The 18,417-nt window shown below is 42.7% G+C and overlaps 1 long non-coding RNA gene across 1 annotated transcript; it reads right to left on the bottom strand.

The window, feature by feature from the left end:
• Positions 1–14,878: 14,878 nt before the first annotated feature.
• Positions 14,879–17,830, bottom strand: LOC119014153. The gene is made up of 2 exons (XR_005072891.1): positions 16,285–17,830; positions 14,879–16,186 (listed from the first exon to the last, which is right to left on the bottom strand). It is a non-coding gene; the product is annotated as an uncharacterized LOC119014153 (long non-coding RNA).
• Positions 17,831–18,417: the final 587 nt, after the last annotated feature.

The following is an 18,417-nucleotide window of genomic DNA, read 5'->3' as shown; positions in this document are numbered from 1 at the left end:
TATCATGTTATTAAGGCGGATCCAATGTATTTCAAAAAACTCGGAGGTAAAATCATTGAAGCTTTAAACAGTTATCACCGGTTATCCGTATGTAAGTGTGGGAGGGGGAGTAACTCCACACTCGCAGCGACGCTCTCTCTATCTGCGCGTTCACACATCAGCTGTTTTCTCTGTGTCCTCTCTCTCTGTTACGCGGTCACGCGCTCTCTGAACTCCCCTCAACCTCAGCGAGTCAAAGACTGGATCAACTCATTGTCAATCCTAAATCAACCCTTTTTATCTGCCAACATTCAAACCGCCATTTTAGATCAAAACTACGCCCTAAAGAAATATTGCTAAACTCATGACCACTTTATCATTTATAAATTTCGATTTAATCATTTGCTCTGAGGAGGTGTTTTAGAGCAAACTCAATGTGTATGATTTGATTTTACTCCCTGTACGAAAATATCCAGGCTCCACTACATATATGTCTAACTAATCAGCTTTGGATAACCCAGATTTCCCCAATATATTTAAATACCCAATCCTGTCAGTACTGTGGTTTGGTATTTGTCACACTCCAATCATGCATGTTTGGCTGTCTCCTATCTTCAGATTTTTTCAGCGATTTATGTTTTAACTTTTATGTCAAATTTCTTTTTACAAATACTTAGGCTTGAGATATTACTTTTCTCTAATTGAACTAATTTTCCTTCACTTCGCATCAGGGCTTCCCCCTCTGATATGTGGGGGCTACTGTGCATAAAGGCCATTTCCATACCTTGACCAGCTACACCAGTCAGCCAAATAAACAATTGTCCGAACGTCCACAAATGTCTACTTACTCGTACTCCTTGAACTTCTCCACCAACAAATCAAGCATCATCCCCAGTTAATTACTCATCCACAGCTTGATAACGACCAAGAACACCCCACTGGATTCCTCTGATCCACAGTCAACTAGGATGCATTGCCTTTAGTCACACAAATCATATATGCGTGTTTTAATCTTATATTTGACTTGCTATCAACTTTCCCCCTACTTTTCTGCATCTTCTCTCCGCATAATATCCCTTTAGCTCTCCTTATTGCCTCTACTCTTTCTCTTTTAGGTGATCGATAGTGCTAGTCATGCATAAGACTTATAACTTTATTGATAGGGAAATCTCCAAACCACCAATTCCTCCTTTCCTTTGCTATACAGCTAATTAACACCAAGTAATATTTCCTTCATGTGAACTTCTGTGCAGTTCTGCATAGATTTAATTCTATTTCACCTAAATTTTAGTCCTTCAAGATCTAGTTCGGATTTACAGTAACAATTTTAACTGTAAATTTTCACCTATAAGGCAAAGGAAGGGCAGGAATCGTACTTCCCTATGGGTCATCCATCTAATATCCTATCTTTTGAATATCACGTTATCTATACAACACCTATGCATTGTATATGATATATTCTAATAATGCGCATTTATATAGATTACTTATAACTAGTTCCATGGACAAACACTCAGCTTTCACATCAACTTTAGCTGACTCCTAACCACCACACACAGCTTCAGAGGACACAATAAGCACTGAACACTACAAACCACCACCGGGCCCCCTCTTTTTCTTTGTACGAACAAACACAAACACTTATTCAGCTGAATTTCATCAGAGCTCTTCTACCTAACACATACTGCAACTTGGTTTGTTGGACTCAGAATACGGAAAACCGCCTCTAACAGCCCACCAAGTGCCAAACCACTTTAGATTAGAGTCCATGGGCGTCACACGCACCCATAGACTTGTCGAATTTCTATTGTCACAACCATAAGTTTGATTTGACATAACATTTCTCTCTCATTCTAAATTTTTGTGGTCTTCATCTTTTTTTTTTTTTTTCCGGCCAGTCTTTTCTATTCTTTTTCTGTATTTGAGACAACTCAACCATGCAGTCAATGAAGACAAATGCCCCGCATGTCTTATGACAATGTTTGCCTGCATCGGATGGCCATCAATTCAGTCATTGCTGCCACAGCAGTTTCCCTTTTTCACTTATTCTCTAATTCTCTTTTTCTCTATTCCTCTATTGTCAGCAATCTCTTTTCTCTATATTGTCTGACCATTTCTTCTTCATTATATTTTTTTATTCTTTTCTGTCATTTTCTTTTCTTATTTATTCTTCATTATATTTTTTTTATTCTTTTCTGTCATTTTCTTTTCTTGTTTATTCTTCATTATATTTTTTTATTCTTTTCTGTCATTTTCTTTTCTTGTTTCTTCTTCACTCTTTGAGACAACTTAGGGCGTAGGAAATAGTGACTAATCTCACGCATGACTTCCAGCAAATGGCTCAACGCCATACCTGCATCGTATTACCAATTAATTCACAAATCTCTACCGCATCAGTTTCTCCTTTTCTCTTAATTTAGAAAATTTAGACAGAATCGTATCAACAAACTACACACCTGTTGCCCAGTTCCCCCGTTTTGGTAATTTTCGGTTTGACAGATATTGGAAAACACACACACAGTCCCATCCAGGGCCTGAGTTTGACCCCTGGAGCGAAATGCTCACCTTGTTTGCCGGCTGGGGTGAAAGTCAGTCTCTGGACTCCTGCCGTGTGTCCAAGTTGTCAAAAACCATCCTGTTCGTGACGCCACCTGTAGTTTCTGGGCTGTCTTCCTCAAAGGTGTCGGCATGTAGTATGTTGATAAAAGAATTCTGCGGAGGCAAGGCTGGGTGGAATGATAGAGCAGTCTTTATTGAGACAAACTTCGGTTAGCCGAGCGTCCGAGCAGAGTGTGGCCCCACATCTGATGTTCTCCAAACAGGGCAAAGTAATGCCAAACGTTTTTGCCCTCTTGCCCTATCAGAACTCCTACGCCTTCGCTCTTAGGAATTCTACCAAGTGCCACCCCCCTCTCTCTGGTGTGGGGGCCTTTTTTAAAGTCTGTTCTCCATAACCGCCTACTTGTCCCAATTGGTCACTTTGGTGGGTTCAAGGTACATCTATCCAATGGGAAAGAAGAGAAGGATGGGTCTGCCTCACATCCTCTATGAAATAACTTGTGTGTGTTACTTAACTTTGCTGATGTCAGCTAAAGTGGACAGGATGGTCTCTCTACACTTAAATGACAATGTATACCTTGAGTCAGCTCTTAACCTCCGGTGTGGGCTCCTTCCTGTAACTTATCTCTGAAGCCCACTTCAGGGCTGATCAGGGCTCCTGGTTGTGGGGACCCTCACACTGTCACATTCCCGCAGTTGTCTAAGGGGAGCATCTGGTCCCATCTCATCCTGTCTTCCTCCTATTCACTATTGTCTTAGAGCCCAGGACGTGTAGGAAACACACAGATACTACAGACATCTGAAAAAATCAGCTCTAGAGCCTCTTCAACAGTATAACGCACACTCGTGGCCTTAGCACAGAGAGAATTCAGGGTCCTGTCATCGGCAGCACCTTCATAATCTCTCTCCAGTCTGCGAGAACGCTACCTGGTTTGTTTTGTTTACGTTTACTACTAATTGAACTGAGACTGATGAAAGGCACAGCAGTCCGGGAGAAGATCAACTGATTTGTTTTGTTTACTTCTGCTACTGATTGATCTGAGACACAACTAAAACACTGTAACATTCTGTGGTGTGTGAATAACTCTGTGACCTTGATTTCAACTCTATCTGGCTCACGGGTCATTTTGACACGAATACCACCGTTGTACCTTTTTTTGTACAGCTTACATGGAAATGTGAATAAAAGCAACATTTCACTTTTTCCACTGCTGGGGCCAATCTAGGAAAAGTCATAAAATTTCAAGTTAAAAAAATATCGTTTAGGGGATTTTTTGGGGGTTTTTAATGCAGTGGCGGGTCATTTTGACTCGAAGACAACAGGAGGGTTAACTGCCTGAAACAAGCTCCCAGAGCCCTGAAACTCATGATTTGGCAAGAAAAGACGTCTGACTGAAATGAAATATGGAACAACTGAAACCATTTTTCCACACATTGTTTAGGTCAATTTCATACATTTTGAGCAAAATCTAAGCTGAGAAAGCATTTTTGGCTTGAATACAGATGAATCTGCTCTAACTCCCTAAAACAAGCTCCCAGCGTTCTATATCGCTTGATTTGGCAAGAAAACACGTCTGACTGAAATGAATGATGAAACAGGTGAAACCTTGATTCCACACTATGTTTAGGTCAAATTCATACATTTTGGGCAAAATCTAAGCTGACAAAACGTTTTTGGCTTGAATATAGTTGAATCTGCTCTATCTCCCTAAAACAAGCTCCCAGCGCTCTAAATCGCTTGATTTTGCAAGAAAAGACGTCTGACTGAAATGAATGATGAAACAAGTGAAACCATGTTTCCACACTATGTTTAGGTCAAATTCATACATTTTGGGCAAAATCTAAGCTGACAAAACATTTTTGGCTTGAATATAGTTGAATCTGCTCTATCTCCCTAAAACAAGCTCCCAGCGCTCTAAATCGCTAGATTTGGCAAGTAAAGACGTCTGACTGAAATGAATGATGAAACAAGTGAAACCAAGTTTCCACACTTTGTTTAGGTCAAATTCATACATTTTGAGCAAAATCTAAGGTCAGAAAGCAATTTTTGGCTTGAATACAGATGAATCTGCTCTAACTCCGTCAAACAAGCTCCCAGCGCTCTAAATCGCTTAATTTGGCAAGAAAAGACGTCTGACTGAAATGAATGATGAAACAAGTGAAACCATGTTTCCATTCAATGTTTAGGTCAAATTCATACATTTTGAGCAAAATCTAGGCTGAGAAAGCATTTTTGGCTTGAATACAGCGTAATCTGCTCTAACTCCTTAAAACAAGCTCGCAGCGCTCTAAATCGCTTGATTTGGCAAGAAAAGACGTCTGACTGAAATGAATGATGAAACAAGTTAAACCATGTTTCCACACTTTGTTGAGGTCAAATTCATACATTTTGAGCAAAATCTAAGCTGAGAAAGCATTTTTGGCTTGAATACAGCTTAATCTGCTCTAGCTCCTTAAAACAAGCTCCCAGCACTCTAAATCGCTTGATTTGGCAAAAAAAGACGTCTGACTGAAATGAATGATGAAACAAGTGAAACCATGTTTCCACACTATGTTGAGGCCAAATTCATACATTTTGAGCAAAATCTAAGCTGAGAAAGCATTTTTGGCTTGAATACAGCTTCATCTAATCTAACTCCTTAAAACAAGCTCCCAGCGCTCTAAATCGCTTGATTCGGCAAGAAAAGACGTCTGACTGAAATGAATGATGAAACAATTGAAACCATGTGTCCACACAATGTTTATGTCAAATTCGTATAATTTCTCCAAAACATAAGCTGAAAAAGCATTTTTGGCTGGAATACAGCCTAATCTTCTCTAACTGCCAACAACAAGTTTCTAGCACCCTGAAAAGCTCACTTTGGAAAGAAAACACTTCTGACTGAAACGAATGATGGAACAAGTGTAATAATGTTTCAACACTTTGTCAAATTCAAACATTTTGAGCAGAATCTTCACTGAGAAATCATTTTTGGCTGGAATACAGCTCCTTCTACTCTAACTGCCAAAAACAAGTTTCTAGCGCGCCGAAAAGCTTATTTTGGCAAGAAAACATTTCTGACTAAATTGAACAAGCAATACCATCTTTCAACACTATAATTGGGTCTAAGTCAGACATTTCGAGTAGAATCTTCACTGAGAAAGCACTTTTGGCTGGAATACAGCTTCATCTTCTCTAACTGCCAAAAACAAGCTTCTAGCGCCCTGAAAAGCCTTTTATGGCAAAAAAAAACCAAAACAAAACAAAACAAAACAAAAGACTTCTGACTGAAAGTAATGATGGAACAAATGAAATCACATATCAAAATTATAATTAGATAAAATTAAGACATTGTGATAAGAATCTGAACTGAGAAAGCATTTTTGGCTGGAATAGAGCTTCTCTAGCTGACAAAAACAAGTTTCTAGCGTTCTGAAATGATCATTTTGTCAAGAAAATACTTCTAGCTGAAATGAATTATGAAACTATTCAAACAATGTTTCAACACTGTCAACAACAGACTCCTCTTTTTGTTTGTTCTTGTATCTGTTTTTTGGTTTCTTGTATTTGATTTACGTCATTGTATCATGTCTTGTGTTGTGTTTTTGTTTTTCCATGTCTTGTGTCATGTTTTGATTTTCCATGCCCTCATGTGTCCTTTAAGTTTCTCCTATGCTCTCCCCTCTGGCTCCCTCTGTCTGTTGTCTTGTTCCCTCCTGGTCTGTTCCTCTGTGCTCCTCCCCCTCATTATCACACCTGGCTTCCTTCCTCCTCTCTCTCCTCACCTGCTCCTCCTCATGTCATTAGTGTCTGTGTATTTAGTCTCTGTGTTCCCCTCACTCCTTGTCCGGTCATTGTTTTCTGTTTTCCGTTTGCTCCTGTACATGCTCCTGTCCCGGTTTGGTATGTTTTGGTTTTTAGAATTCCTTGTTTGATTTGTACTTTGCCTTTTTCTTTTGCACTTTGTCTAACTGTTTTATTTTGCTACTTTGTTTTGATGTTTTGTTGCTACTTTGCCTTGTTGGTTTTGTTCGCTACTTTGCCTTTTGTCCCATTTTGTCTGTTTTTGCATTTCGGCTTTTGTTAATGAAAGCTCGCCTTTTGTTTCTCTTTATCCTCTCCTCCCATGTGTAACTGCGTTTGGGTCCTCCTTCCCTTTCCTTAGTTTTCCCTTTAAACCCCAACCTGACAGAATGACCGGACCAAGAATGGACCCAGCAGACTACAGCCTACAGCTTTGTAGGCTGGGAGACAAACTGTTGGAGATTTTGAGTGGTGAGGCTGACACAAAGAATAAGCTAAGAGCCATAGCAAGTTTCGATGAAGAACTGTTTATTAGGCCTTGGTTGAAGAAAATCCCATGTGTCGCACTTTTTAAAGCAGATCTGGATAACCTCAAAAGGCCTTGGTGGCTTCAGCCACAGCCAAGCTACCAGCCCCAGCTTCAGCCCCAGCCTCAGCTCCAGCCTCAGCTCCAGCCTCAGCTAAAATGTCTCCATTCTGGGGGACCCGCCTCGCCTACAAAGGGCCCCCACCAAGAAAGCGACGAGCCTGTCCACGTCCTGGCTCCCTGAAGTCGGGCTCAGGGGCCTCAGCCCATGCCTCAGCTCCAGCCACAGCCGAGCTCCCAGCCCAGGCCTCGGCCACAGCCGAGCTCCCAGCCCAGGCCTTGGCCACAGCCGAGCTCCCAGCCCAGGCCTCGGCCACAGCCGAGCTCCCAGCCCAGGCCTCGGCCACAGCCGAGCTCCCAGCCCAGGCCTCGGCCACAGCCGAGCTCCCAGCCCAGGCCTCGGCCACAGCCGAGCTCCCAGCCCAGGCCTCAGTCTCAACCCCGTCGACACCTGCCAGTGGTCTTCAGTCGGCGGTCCAGATTGCGCCAGTTCCTGCACCTCGGTCAGTGGTTTGGCCGAGGCCTGTTTCTTCTCCTCAGTCGGAGGTTCGGCCAAGGCTCACGCCAAGTCGGAGGACCGGCCGAGGCCTGTACCTGCATCTCGGTCGGAGGCCCTGCCGAGGCCCACGCCAAGTCCAGTGCCTGTTCCTGCTCCTCGGTCGGGGGCCCGGCCGAGTCCCACGCCAAGTCCAGTGCCTGCACCTCGGTCGGAGGCCCGGCCGAGTCCCACGCCAGGTCCAGTGCCTGCTCCTCGGTCGAGGGCCCGGCCGAGGTTGTTGCCAGAGACCCTTCATCGGCTTCCAGGCCACCAGCTCCCGGCAAAACTCCGTCGGTGGTCCGGCCAAGACCCTTGAGGGTTTCCCAGCCAGTGGTCTGGTCGCCAGTGGGTCTCAGCCCACGCCTTCGATGCCAGCCTCCAGGGGGTTCCAGGCCGCGCCTACGCCTTCATCACCAGCCTCCAGCAGGTTCCAGCCTGCACCTTTGCCTTTGTCGCTGGCCTTCCGTGGGTTCCAGTCTGCGACAACGCCTTCGTCGCCAGTCTCCAGTGCGCCTCAGCCCACGTCCCTGGTATTCAATGCGTTTCACCCCATGCTGCTTCTGCCAGTATCCAGAGCCCCTTCGCCTTCGTCCTCGCCACAGACCTCCAGAGCGCCTTCGTCTTCGGCCCCCAGAACGCCTATGTCTTCGTCTTCGTCACCAGCCTCTAGTACGCCTTCATGTTCATTGTCGGCCTCTAGTGGGCTCCAGTCCACGTCCCTGGTCTCCAGTGGGCTCCAGTCCTCGCCTCCACCTGTAGTGGCAAATACAAACAGGGTCATGATCATGCATATAAATTGATTTGAGAATACACCTTGCAGTTCTGTATTAACAGGGAATTTGAGCCTGATGAAACACCAAGGTTTGATGCTCCCTTTAATAAAGGCTGGAGTGGGTGAGCAGCAGGTGCAGCTACAGCTCACCCAAGGTCACAGATAGGGGCCTGGGTGAGACACTTTGTAGGCCTTAAGGAAGTCAGACAAAAATGAGAATAGTAAGATGACAGTCTCGCATGATCATGACGAGGCGGGTGGTCCAGGAGGGCACTGGTGACCTTGACCCCGAGTATAAAAGAGGGTGATCGGGGGGGATTTCTCAGTTGCCCTGGGGTACCTCATGGATTTATAACTTCTTCTCTTGGAATAAACACCTTTTTGGACTGAAGACTTGCTGCCTCGCCTCTGATTTGGACTTAGTCTCTGAGCTGTCTCTCCTCAGATTTGGACTTTAACTTTTGAGCGGAATCACAGGGTCTGATAGTGGAATAATTGGACAGATAAGGAAGGTAGTCTCCCACTACACACCCTCCTGTTTGTTTGGACCTTTAAGTTTCTCCTATGTTCTCCCCTCTGGCTCCCTCTGTCTGTTGTCTTGTTCCCTCCTGGTCTGTTCCTCTGTGCTCCTCCCCCTCATTATCACACCTGGCTTCCTTCCTCCTCTCTCTCCTCACCTGCTCCTCGTCATGTCATTAATGTCTGTGTATTTAGTCTCTGTGTTCCCCTCACTCCTTGTCCAGTCATTCTGTTTGCTCCTGTCCCTGCTCCTGTCCTGTCCTGGTTTGGTATGGTTTGGTTTTTAGAATTCCTTGTTTGTTTTGTACTTTGCCTTTTTCTTTTGCACTTTGTCTAACTGTTTTATTTTGCTACTTTGTTTTGATGTTTTGTTGCTATTTTGCCTTGTTTTTGTTTGCTACTTTGCCTTTTGTCCCATTTTGTCTGTTTTTGCATTTTGGCTTTTGTTAATAAAAGCTCGCCTTTTTGTTTCTCTTTATCCTTGCCTCCCATGTGTAACTGCGTTTGGGTCCTCCTTCCCTTTTCCTTAGTTTTCCCTTTAAACCCCAACCTGACTCAGACATTTTGTGTAGAATGTTAACTCATTTTTGGCTAGAATACAGCATAATCTTCTCAAACTGCCAAAAACAAGCTTCTAGCATGCTGAAAAGCTCATTTTGGCAAGACTTCTGACTGAAATGAATGGTGGAACAAATGAAATCACATTTCAACACTAATTAGGTAAAATTAAGACATTTTGACAAGAATCTGAACTGAGAGAGCATTTTTGGCTGGAATACAGCTTAATCTTCTCTAGCTGCCAAAAACAAGCTTCGAGCGTTCTGAAAAGCTCAATTTGACAAGAAAAGACTTCTGACTGAAATGAATAATCGAACAATTCTGTTCAATTATTCATGTTTGCAATGCTATAATTAGATGAATTTCCGACACTTTGAGTAGAATCTCACTTGAAAAAGCAGTTCTCATATAAATACAGCTTAGTGTAGTATAATTTGCAAAAACATGCTACGATAGCTCTGAAAACCTCAAACTGATAAGCAAAGAGTTCGACTGAAACTAATAGAGCTGAAATAATGTTTGCCATGCTGTAATTGGATAACGTTCATACATTTTGAGCAGACTCTTCTTGTTGAACATGACTTTTTCAGAGCGAGAGAAGCCTGGTTTGTGCCTGTATAATAGAATGTAATATTTCACTCAAGTTCAATTCTGTTCAAAATGTATGAACTTCATCTGATCATAGCATTGCAAATATGATTTCAGTTGTTCTATCATTAGTTTCAGTCGGAAGTCTTTGCTTGTCAATTTGAGGTTTTCAGAGCTATCAAAGCCTCTTTTTGACAGTTACAATACACTGAGCTGTATTTCAATGAGAACTGCTTTTTCAAGTGAGCTCCTACTCAAAGTGTCTGAAATCCATCTAATTATAGCATTGCAAACATGCTTTCAGTTGTTCTATCATTAGTTTCCATCAGAAGTCTTTGCTTGTCAATTTGAGGTTCTCAGAGCAATCGGAGCCTCTTTTTGTCAATTACAATACAGTAGGCTGTATTTATTGGCGTGATAGTTGCAGAGGTGGGAGTAAGTCACATGCATGCAAGTCATAAGCAAGTCTCAAGTCTACCTTCAAGTCTCAAGCAAGTCCCAAGTTACTGTGGTCAAAATCAAGCAAGTCGAGTCATAGTGAGGTGTCTGGACGGCAACACATTCTGGCCTTTAATTCAACCCAGTTTAAATTTAACCTGTTCCTTCTTGTGTGAGTTAGGGAATGCAGACAATACGGGGCGCACAGCTCCAAGAGACTTTGGAGTCAGCATTTAGCTGTGTGGGTCAAAGGTTAGCAGAGGACAAGGCCACTATAGGGACTAAATTGGAGCCTGACTCCTGTTCCAGATGGAGGATGATATTTAAACAGACACATCTCCAGAAAAGGATAGAGGGCTCATCTAGGTAATTTTGGAATACAAGCCCGAAGGAGGGACAGTAACAGATTTGGTCATTTATGGGAGATGGACCTTCAACCCACCACAGTGACCAATTAGGAGTAAGAAAGTACTGCCCAAGGGACTTTAAGAAGGGTCCCACGAGTAGAGACGAGGGGTGGCACTTGGTAGAATTCCTAAGAGCGAAGGCATAGGAGTTCTGATAGGGCAAGAAGGGCAAAAACGTTTGGCATTACTTTGCCCTAGATTGGAGAACATCAGATGTGGGGCCACACTCTCCTCGGATGCTAGGCTCAAGTCTGTTTTAATAAAGATTGCTCTATCATTCCACCCAGCCTTGCCTCCGCAGAATTTTTTATCAACCTACTACACGCCGATATCTTTGAGGAAGACAGCCCAGAAACTACAATAGCTAAGGTCAAACAAGTCACAAGAAGTTTGTATGAATGTGTTCTTTATATCTGTAGACACAGTAAACAGAAGAGGGTCGATAATATGATGTAATTCCATAGTTGATCAATTTTATGATTTATTTTCAAACCCATGAATACAAGAATAAGATTGGATTAATATCAGCCCTGGAACTGCAGCATACTGCACATCCAGATAGCTGAGAATATTACTCTCAAGTATTGTTCCCCCTCCCCATCTATAAAAGGAGGCTGAAAATTACAGGACGTGTCTGTTCTGTCCTGAAATGTGTGTTTCTCCTCTATAAAACACATTCTACATCTCGGAGGCGACGTCTTTACACAGAGGGGCCTCCTCCTTCTCCTTTCAAACGGAGCAGAGCTCCGTGAGAAACAGTAGGAGAGACAGACACAACACCTGAGGGAGGAGCAGGTCCGTCGCGGACGTGCACGAAAAAAGTGCGTGCATCCAATGTGTGCCGGTACGGTGTCGTTGTGAGCGCGCATAATGCGCGCCTACATTTAAAATAATGTCTTTGTGCGCACTGAAGACGCTTTATCTGAAACACACATACACGCTTTAACCAAGACGTCGACCAAAATCGCCCAGGCTTGCATGTTCCGCGTCATACAGCGGCACAACGTCTCAATATGCGCAAAAAAAGAAAGAAAGAAAAGCCAAGACTTTCGAGTCATCTGAGTCAAAGTCTCAAGTTATGAATGCCAAGTCAAAGTCAAGTCGAGTCTTTTATCAGTGTTAGTCAAGTTAGTCTCAAGTCCTAAAATGTGCTACTCGAGTCCGACTTGAGTCAAGTCATGTGACTCGAGTCCCCCACCTCTCTGTATATTTGAGTCAAAAGTCACGCCAGCGATAACACATCTGCACGCGCAGATCTGTTTGTGCCCGTAGATCTTTTCGTGTCACGCGCGCAGATTTCAACTGCCGCGCGCACTTGTTTGATCTTCGCGCACATTCAGTAACAGAGTGAAGCCTCCGCAGGTGCGAGCGATTAAAAAACAACAGTGACGCGCACAACACTGTGCAGCTGCTCGCTCCCACTTTCTCTTCTCTGCGCGGTGGAACAGTGCTCGAAGCAACGACATTCGACACTTTGGGGGCGGAGACCAAGGCTGACCCCGGCCCTCTCATGATTGGTCATTTTCCAGCCCCCACGTGGGTGCTTTTTACCTTTCTGCTGATGACAGCTTCCCTCACAGACAGGAAGCTCGGTGACGGACTAACAGGTGACTGACAAGTCTGGATTCACAGCAACATTACGATGACAACTGTGTTGTAATTGGAAATGTATGTAAAATAAATTACATTTTGATTTGAATTCATTGTAAATAAATGGAATTCTATCACTTTTTATTAACTATTCTTATCAGTATATATGCGCTTGTGTTAACTGTTTTGAATGCTGTTAACTTTACAAAACCTGTACAGTCATTGACAGCAATAAAATTGTAAAATATTTTCTTTTTTAACTTTCAGACTTGAGAGAGGCAGACTAACAGACTAACTGATTTGCCAACTAACTGCACAATAAGTCTAGACTCACAACAGCATTATGATGATAATATGATGATGATGTCAGATGATGATAGCTGTGTTCTAATAGGAAATACATGGTCAAAGATGAAACTATTCTTACTTATCCCAAGCATACTCTGCAGATGCATAATAGATCACACACGGTCTTGTTTTTTTCTAATGCACTTAATACCACAATGAATTCCTTAAAAACAGTAAAGAAGTCAAACAGATCAGCATGTCAAGCTGTTTGTGTCCTTTCCGCCATGTTGTCCTTGAATAAAGTCTTCACCATGGTGTGTTGTGCTGCATGGGGATGCTCCAATCGCTTAGAGAAAGGCATGTGCATGTATGGCTTACCCAAAGACAGAGACAGGAGAAAAGTATAGGTGGCTAAAGTCAGAGGCAATTTAACCACCTACAAAGATGTTGACAAACAAATATGTGAGGTAATCATATTCGAGCAGTTGCACTGTTGCACACTTTAAAATACCACACCACTGGGAAGTTTAAGATTTCTTTAATTAGAAATAGAACACAGAACAGGAAAAAAAATCCAAAAACCTAGGAAAGTTAAGTTGCAAATTGAAGGGGAAAAAAGGAGGGAAAAAAAGAAAAGAAAAGAAAATGACAGGAAAAAACAACACTTAAAGGCCATCATGGAAACAAGACCCAAACCGAGAAGGTGAACATTGGGCAATCCAAGAACAGCTGAAGGTGCTTCACGACAGTGCCGTACAAGGGCAGAAAGGGATACACAGCTGATTACAGTGACAACAAAACATGTTTTAGCTCCTAAAAGAAGTCCCACTTTAATATCTCTCTGCTTCTCTGTTTGCACTCTGCCTTCCTCCTGCAACCTGGGAGAGTGCTGAGTGCTGTCTAGTGCAGGAAATACAAGGCAGAGGGACCTCATACAATCCCACAAAAAAGTATCACTTTCAGTTATAGAGATTCACATTTTCTAATCATCATCAGCATTTGGGGCTTATGTAACACCATTTCTAAAGTTGCCACAGGTTAAATGGTTGTGTTTTGTATGTGCAAAGATTTTAAACATATCTAATAAGTAGATACTATGTGCCATCTGATGGTGTATATTCAACCACTGTGGGATATATGCGCGACATGTCCATAGTGCTAGATAAAAGTGAGTTGTTGTGTGTGAGAACTAAGGTTGTGCATCGGCTAGTAGTCAGAAAGAGGGTCCATACTCCACGATGCCCCCCCCCCCCTTTACCTGCAAAGACAGTGTCCCTAGCTGCTGATCACAGCTACTGTATTAAAAGTGAGGCAGGTACAATGTATATGAACTCTTGATAACTATAGGCTACCAATATTTCTTATTTGAGGTGAAACTCTCGCCAAAATGCAACCTATACAGACAACTACTGGAACAAGCTACTTCTAAGGTGAGTTGTTCAAAAACTTTTTTTTAGCAAACTCTGTGTACACAAACAATGTTCCCAATGCTTGTGTTCATGTGTATGGTATGGTGTTCCATTTGTACCAAAAATATGTCGACATGCGCACTGTCTATGTCTACAGAACATGTGAGAAGACATTTGTTTTTGTCTATTAAACGCTGATCTGTCGTTGTGTCATTTGACTTTGTCATTACATCGTGTTGTCATGCTGTGTCACTTGACAAAGCATTGTTATGATGTGTTGTTTGACAGTGTCCTTACATCCTTACTGCGTTTCTTGCTATGTGTCCTTACTATATGTCGTCTTAATGTGTCGTTTGACAACGTCGTTACTATGTGTCGTTACTGCGTGTCGTTTGACAACGTCGTTACTATGTGTCGTTACTGCGTGTCGTTTGACAACGTCGTTACTGCGTGTCATCTTGATGTGTTGTTTGATAACGATGTTACTATGTGTCGTTACTGCGTGTCGTTTGACAACGTCGTTAATATGTGTCGTTACTGTGTGTCTTCTTGATGAGTCCTCTGACAACTTCCTTATGCCTGGCTAACGTGGTAGCGCCGGGCGCCCCTTTGCCGGTTTACCCTTCCCGGTCAGCAGACTGAACTTCCCAGCAGGAGACGTTCAGTATTGTCCCCTAACACTAATTTATTTTTCATGCATCATAGCCTACTAACAAGAACAAAATGAATTCTATCTATCTATCTATCTATCTATCTATCTATCTATCTATCTATCTACACATATACAGAGAGACAGAGAGAGACAGAGAGAGAGAGAGTGAGAGACAGAGTATTATATAAACAATAATAACAATAAAGATTAGTCAGAGTGATCAGACTTTATTTGAATGTTACAATACAGTGATGCAGTAAAATAATAATCAAGTCGCAATTGTTGATCACTGCTTTCACACAAAATTACACTGGAAACGCACGGCCAACTGTCACCAGTGTCCATTGCAACAATGCCCTCTATGAAAAGGTCCAATTATGGCATAAACACAATTTGTGGCTTGCTGCATTATGGAGTGTCCACTGAACTTCAAAGTTTACTTAGCACCTAAATGTAATTGGGTTTAAAGATACCATTTAATTTAAAAAGTAACACAAAAAACAAAAAATATTGATTAGACTATATTTAATTCCAGTTAAATCTGCACTGTCATCTTCTTTTGTATGACTCTGAAGTAAGCAAGGATCTCACATGCATTGAAAAATCTTATAAAATACTCTATGTTTTTATTTCCACCAACAGTCGGATGCATCATTTTTCCATGTCTCTGTTGGGTTCCTCCTTACAGACTGAAGGATGAACTGAACTGGCGTGGCCCAAGGAGGGCGCTCACACCAAAGTGGCGTTGTCAGAGTTACCCACAGCCACCCTGTGGTGATGGACAAACAAACAGTTAACAGCAGTGTTTAAGAACAGTTGACAAATTTCCAAATGGAGTTTCATGATCAATTGACGCCATCTGTAACAAAAGCCAGGAAAGGTCTGAGTGTTAGATGTTTGTTCATCACATAGCATTCTGTGTACTTAGTAACTAGTTTATTTATTACTTTACCATTATTTATTACTTTGTATTCCTTTCTCAATTTGTTTTACTACTGTTGCAAGACAATTTCCCTCGGGATAAATAAAGTCTTCTTGAATCTTGAAACAAACATAGCACACCCATCAGTCTTGTGATCACACTGAACTTGGCCCTGAACAGACACTCCACAGCAAAACCTGTAGAGGGAAAAAACTAAATAGCAAAGTCAGTCTCCAAAACACATGTACCATACGTACATGTGTAACCAGTGTAGTGTAACAGGTTTGATTTGACAATTACACTTTCAAAGTAAAAGCCTAATATTATTAGATTAACACATTTCAGCTTTCAGTGCACATGTGACAAGTAGTGGCGACAGCATGAGTGAAAAAAATTACCGCTGAAAAATAATGACACATAGTGCAAGTACTGAACCCTGTAGCTGACAATTTAGGCATGGTGGTGTGGTACTCTATACATTACCGTGTGCGTTGAACCTGTAGGAGATGCGCTGCCAGGTAATATCTACCAGATTATAGTGAGGACATATTCAAAATCTTCCTACGGCTTTGTTCTCATGTGGCTCTTCGAGATTTGCTGTAAACAATGATGCACCTTCGAATCACAGATTTTTTGCAACCAATACGGATGTAAAAACTGTTAAATTATATTCTAACAGAAATTCTCACACTTACTCCTGCCAGCACTTGATGTCTCTTGATGTCGATGGGCATTCTGTGCAGAGGCAGACAGAGTGATAAACTGACACAAAGACATCTGTGTGTAATGACATTATGACAGTATTAGACTCCAATGTTGTGACCACAGATACACTAATTGTACAGACAGTTGGTGCAGGGAGACTGATGCAAGAAAAGTTTAGTGCTACGGATGCTTCCCGTCACATTTCATTGCGATTACAACAGCATGTCAACAATGAAGCCAGCAATGCTGATTGTGGATTCAGGATCATCGTTCACCATCGGAGGAAAAACAATCCTGCAACTTCACGTGAGTACTGCTCATCATTCGATAGGGCTATGCAAAGAAACACCCAGGCCCCTATCTGTGGCCTTGGGTGAGCTTTGGCTGCACCTGTTGCTCACTCACTTCAGCTTTGTTATTATAAAGGGAGCATCACCCAGAAATAACACAGTAACAAACAACGCAACTACAACTGCCCAAAAACTTAATGAATTATTAACACACAAAACATGTAATAAGGCTACTCACTAACAAACTGCTTAATGTACATGATCTACTTATCTCACATCAGCCACTGAACGTAATACGTTCTGTATATATATGGGAACTATACAATTGTACTGTGAGGTCACTGACGTTACTGTGTGACGTCATTAAGCCTCCTTTCTGCTCGCACGCGAGACTCAGTCCACAGCTAACATGCATGACGTGCCCTGATTAGCTACCAAAGCTAGCGCTACTTAGCGGTTTCATTTTCTCATGTTGATAACCTTGTTGACATCAAAGCATGCCACTGACTGACATCATCCAGTGCGCTATCTGGTTTCCTCTCGCCGGCTGTAGGGGCTGATGGCTTCCTGTGGGGTGACAGCTGAATGTGAGCCCCAACGCTGCTGGAGTCCTGGAAACACAGCCGCTAGCTCGGCGGTAGCTTAGCTTGTTTGTTAGCTTTGCCGAAAACGGGCTCTCTCGTTTACCTTTGCGGTTTTTCTCATGAAAGTTGCTTGTTTCTCCGTGTGTTCACGCAGGCGAACAAAATACTCCAAATTTTTGTTTTGAAGTGAAGGGTCTTTCGTTTAGAGATGGCGTTTAAGCTTCCTTGGGACCATAGCACTGTTGGAGAGCTTTTCACCACATACCAAGCACAACGGAGTCGGTGCCGTTGCATCTCCGGTAAAAGTAAATCCAGATGAAAGATAGCTTTCGTTGTATTGCCTCGCGCCAGAAACTTTGCTGGACGTCTTTGCTTTCTTTTGACCTCCACTCATATTAGGGCCTTCATCTGGGTCCGGATTTTGTCCAGGGTCCAGTTCAGAGTCAGCATTTTTCCTCTTCAAAAACTTATCCATCACTTTCACCGTCGTCCTGCTATCCACCTGTCACTGCATCCATGCGTCACTAATTCGCTTGTCTCCAAGCACAAGGCAATTAGCTACTTGCTGTTGCTACTGTTGCCACTTACTGGTATGGAAGAGTACTACATGATTACTCTGCCAGGCGCTAGACCGCACAGGCACACAAATTGGATAATTTCCCACGGCACACCTGACAATATCTCGCACACCAGTGTGCCGCGGCACAGTGGTTGAAAAACACTGCTGTAGAGAGCGCGTGCTTTTTTATCAAACAGCTATGCTATGATGGCCTCTAGTGGCTGGTACTGGATATTGCAACAGGTCTGTAGACAAGAGGAGAGGGGAAAGTCATGGACTGGATCAGGCATTCATGAAGCCAAAGACTCTAAGACTGCATAAGAAATGCAGTTTTATAAATCTGTAATAACAATCTTTATTTAAACTTTTCAAACTAGAGTAGCATTGTGATTCAAACAAGAAAACAATTTCAAGAGGGCGGGAGCACATTACACCAGTTTTAGAGTCACTGCATTGGCTCCCTGCCTGCTTCAGGATCGATTTTAAGATTCATTTACTGGTTTTTAAATGTCTTAACAGCCTTGCGCCTTCCTACTTATCTGACCTGCTTTTACCATATCATCCCTCGCAGACCCTGAGGTCCTCCGTCACTGGCCTTTCATTCATACCAAACCAAGAACTAAAACCCACGGTGAGGCGGCATTTAGCTACTATGGCCCCCACTTGTGGAACAGCTTGCCGGAGAGCCTC

This window comes from Acanthopagrus latus, chromosome 23 (genome assembly GCF_904848185.1).
Source record: "Acanthopagrus latus isolate v.2019 chromosome 23, fAcaLat1.1, whole genome shotgun sequence".
In the NCBI taxonomy this organism is placed as follows: domain Eukaryota; kingdom Metazoa; phylum Chordata; class Actinopteri; order Spariformes; family Sparidae; genus Acanthopagrus; species Acanthopagrus latus.
The sequence above is the reverse complement of the archived record's forward strand: the minus strand, read 5'-3'. Positions and strand labels throughout refer to the sequence as shown.